Genomic DNA, 4,015 nt, shown 5'->3' with positions numbered 1-4,015 from the left:
TAAGTCAAATTTCAGTTTCGTGATGTGGGGCTTAGCATAAGCGACTCTGTTTGGGGCATGTCGTCTTATTTTTAACAATTTGTTATACGTTTCTTGGCTAATCTCACCATTAACTTTATTTCCAGTATGCTGTTGCTGTTTTAAATGATGTTTAAAAAAGAGTTCTAGGGGGCGCCTGGGTGGCTCAGTGAGTCGAGTGTCCGACTCTTGATTTTGGCTCAGGTCTTGGGATCGAGCCCCGCGTCAGTCTCCGTGGTGAGCATACAGCCTTCTTGATCTTCTCTCTGTCTCTCCCTCTGGCCCTCTCACCTGCTCATGTGTGCATTCTTTCTCTAAAATAAAATAAAAATGGGGCTCCTGGGTGGCTCAGTCAGTTAAGCGTCTGACTTCAGCTCAGGTCATGATCTCACGGTTCGTGGGTTTGGGCCCCGTGTCAGGCTCTGTGCTGACAGCTCGGAGCCTGGAGCCTGCTTTGGATTTTGTGTCTCCCTCTCTCTCTGCTCCTCTCCCGCTTGTGCTCTGTCTCTGTCTCCCAGAAATAAATAAACATTAAAGAATAAAATAAAAATAAAATAAAAAGAGTGCCAAGCAACGTGCAAAAAAGAAGAAAAAGCAGAACACCATAATGCACACACTGTACAAAGTAGCATTTTATTTTATTTTATTTTATTTATTTATTTTTTTAAATGTTTATTTATTTTTGAGACAGAGAGAGACAGAGCATGAACGGAGGAGGGTCAGAGAGAGAGGGAGACACAGAATTCCAAGCAAGCTCCAGGCTCTGAGCTGTCAGCACAGAGGCCGACGCGGGGCTCGAACTCACAGACCGCGAGATCATGACCTGAGCCGAAGTCAGAAGCTCAACTGACTGAGCCACCCAGGCGCCCCCAAAGTAGCATTTTAAAAAGACTGGAAAGAAATGCATCTGAGGTTAAAAGCGTGTAGAGTAACGGGATTATAATACTATTTGCCAAGCTAGTTTCCGTGGAGGTTTTTTTTTTTTTTTTTGAACAGTCTTTTTTGTTTTGTTTTGCTTTAAAGATTTTACTGTAAGTAATCTCTACGACCCAACACGGGGCTCGAACTCACAGCCCCGAGATCAAGAGTTGCACACTCCACCAAGGGAGCCAGCCAGGCGCCCTCTCATTTTTTTTTTTTTTTTTTGAACATTCTGTATTTTCAGTAAATGAGCGTGCGTTACTTTTATAAACCTAATGGGAAAAACCATTAGCTTCGGAAGCCAAAGGAAATGCGAGGGAAGGTCATGCTGTGTGCGGCCAGCACCATTTAATGGCATCAGGAAATTGGAAACAGCAGCACACGCGCTTGTAAAATTCACCAGTTTGCCGATCACTGCCACGCATTAGATGCTGGCTATTTTGTCGACAAAGCATTAGCCTCCTTTGTGTGGTGAGTGCAGCCACGGTCAACATTTGGATACTGTCTATATTCCCAGGCCTGGTCTGTTTCCGTGTTTTCACCAGGAGCTGGATGTGGCTGCAAGTGAGGCTTGCCTGGTGAGGGGCGGGGAGTCTGCTTTGTGGGAGGCCAAAAGTTGATGGGAGCTCTAGGGCAGACTGCCCTGTTTCGTTTTTCCCCCCCTTTTCTCCTCTATGCCTGTGCAGGGCATTTCCTGGGTGTTGAGTTCTTTTCCCATTTTGCTTGATGCTAACAGCGTTTTGAAAAGGCAATTTCCCCAGCTTACTTAAAAACGCACTGGGATATTGTGATAGCAATGTTTCCAATCAGTGCAACCCTTTCAGCCATACCTATTTTTTTAATGTTTATTTATTTATTTTTGAGAGAGAGAAAGAGAGAGCAAGCAGGGGAGGAGCAGAGAGACACACACACAGAGAGAGAGAGAATCCCAAGTAGGTTCTGCACAGTCAGCACAGAGCCTAACTTGGGGCTCGATCCCACGAACCGTGAGATCATGACCTGAGCCAAGATCAAGAGTCAGTCTCTTAACTGACCGGGCCACCCAGGTGCCCCTCGGCCATATTTTTAAGACTTTTGGAGTGGTGGATTCACGGAAGATGAATTGAAAAGATTGAAGGAACGGTTTCCCTCCCGGCAGTTATGCAATGCAGCACAAATTCTGAGTTTCTAAGTCTACCCTCCCTGAAAAATACCTCCATGAAATTAAACTATCCTCCTTACGTCTTTGTCTTAGGGCTGCTAGATAAAATATAGGATACCCAGCCGAATTTGATTTTCAGATAAACGACAAAAACATTTTCATGCCAGTGTCTCCAACAGTGCACCCTGCTTTTCTCCACCAAGCCAATCGCTCCCTGACTTCCGGTCGGATCAGCCGGTCCCGGGAAGGGCAAGTCGGGTCAGCGCCCTATTGCCGCAGGGTGTAGATGACCGCGCCCTTGCCGGTTTGGACAGATAGCCCGTTAGTTGCTTTTCTCGAGGACAGGACAGTTTTTACTCTGGTGAGGCTGCTTGGGAGCCCAGCAAGGGAAGATCTGGAACGTTCTCGTCTCCAGTGTGGACAAAGTGCCTGGATCCGGAGCCTGGCGGATGGGTTTCGAGGAGCAGGATGGGGCGGGGGGCGCGGGGGTTCCCGGGGTGGGGTGGAGGAGGAAAGAGCTGTGGCTTGTGGGCTCCCGATTCCACCCTCAAACCTGTCAGTCAAGTTGCGAAACCCGAGAAATGCTTGGTGCGACTAGAGGGCTCACCCAGCTGAAGAAAAGCAGCTCCCGCAGACCCCCGGGCACTTAAAGGGCAGAGAGCCTGAGAGGGGAGCCCCTCGGAGGTGGAGAGAGTGGTAGAAGGACCAGAAGGTCCGTCCCTCTGACATCGGGTCACCGCTTGGGGGTAGGCGGAGGCCTGCTTGTCTCTAAAGGCATCCACCTGTATCGATTCAAATCCTGTATCAACTACCTACTTAGCTGTGTGACCTCGGACAGATGACTTAACCTCTCTGATCCTCAGATCCCGCACCTCTAAAAAGAGAATGTTAACACCTGCATCCAAGGGGTCCTGGAGAGTTCAGGAAGACACTGCAGCAACGTACCCGTCGGGGTAAGAGTCGTTTCCAAAAGTTTGTCCCTCCCTGACCCCTTTGTCTCGTTTCCACTATCTCTAGGAGACGGGTGTGCCGGAAAAGTGCAGAGGGTTGGAAACTAATCACAAACGCTGCCGTGAGCCTCCCTTCTTGTCTCTCCATCGCTTCCAGGCTGCGGTCGAGAAGGAAAGGGGAACCGGATGAAGTCACGAGGGCAGATGTAGCTACACGGGCAAACGGCGGAGCCCCTGTGCACCCGAAATCCCGGTTCCTCGTTCTCACACGCGCGTGTGCACCCGCCTGACTCCTCTATCCTCCAGCCGACCTTTTAAAAACAGGTCTGGAGTTTGACGTGGTTCGTAGCAAATCTTTTCTCAGTGTTTGGCCTAAATGAATAATCCGACTTCTCCCTTAATAAGAAGGACTTGGCATTTTTGGCTTCCCGGAAACTGCAGGGGAGGCTGGTCTGAGAATTAAGTTGCCATAAGACGGTTTAATAGGGGGAAAGCCCCCCAGCTTTAATTATGTATGTGCCCACCGGGGCTCACAAAAATAGGGGACCCAAGGTGACTCTCCGCTGGCGGAGATTTACACACCATCCCGAAGGCAGGAAAGGGAGGGGGGTCGGGCTTGGTGGGGGGGGGGGTGGGGGGGTGGGCGTGGAAGGAGGGAAATTAAGGGGTGGGCGAGGGAAGGAAGTGCAAATAGCTGCTAAATCGCAGCGGCCTTGTTGTGCACGGGAGGGCCTCTGCCGTGAAAGATGCCGGCTGGGAGCTCTCTTCCTCTACAAATGTAAATTTCCTCTGCAAAAGGGTAAGTACAGACTTTATTTTAGGGAGTTCGGGGGAGGTAAAGAGCTTTTCTTGTGCCTTCTGGCTCCCCCCCCCCCCCCCCCCCGCCGCCGCCTTGGCCTCAAAATAATCCACATGCCAAAATGTCATCCTTTTTGGGGGGAGGCACGTTCTGAACCCTCCCAGTTTTCTCAACACGGTCCAACAC

At 50.0% G+C, this 4,015-nt stretch overlaps 1 long non-coding RNA gene across 1 annotated transcript; it reads left to right on the top strand.

Moving 5' to 3' along the window:
* The first annotated feature begins 2,398 nt into the window (after positions 1-2,398).
* Positions 2,399-3,616, top strand: LOC128777261 (uncharacterized). Its single transcript, XR_008422469.1, has 3 exons — positions 2,399-2,441; positions 2,944-3,033; positions 3,188-3,616. It is a non-coding gene; the product is annotated as an uncharacterized LOC128777261 (long non-coding RNA).
* The last annotated feature ends 399 nt before the right edge of the window (positions 3,617-4,015 follow it).

This window comes from Panthera pardus, unplaced genomic scaffold (assembly GCF_024362965.1).
Source record: "Panthera pardus isolate Hobbes unplaced genomic scaffold, ASM2436296v1 HiC_scaffold_10, whole genome shotgun sequence".
In the NCBI taxonomy this organism is placed as follows: domain Eukaryota; kingdom Metazoa; phylum Chordata; class Mammalia; order Carnivora; family Felidae; genus Panthera; species Panthera pardus.
Note: the sequence above shows the minus strand (reverse complement) of the source record. Positions and strands in the feature narration are given on the sequence as shown.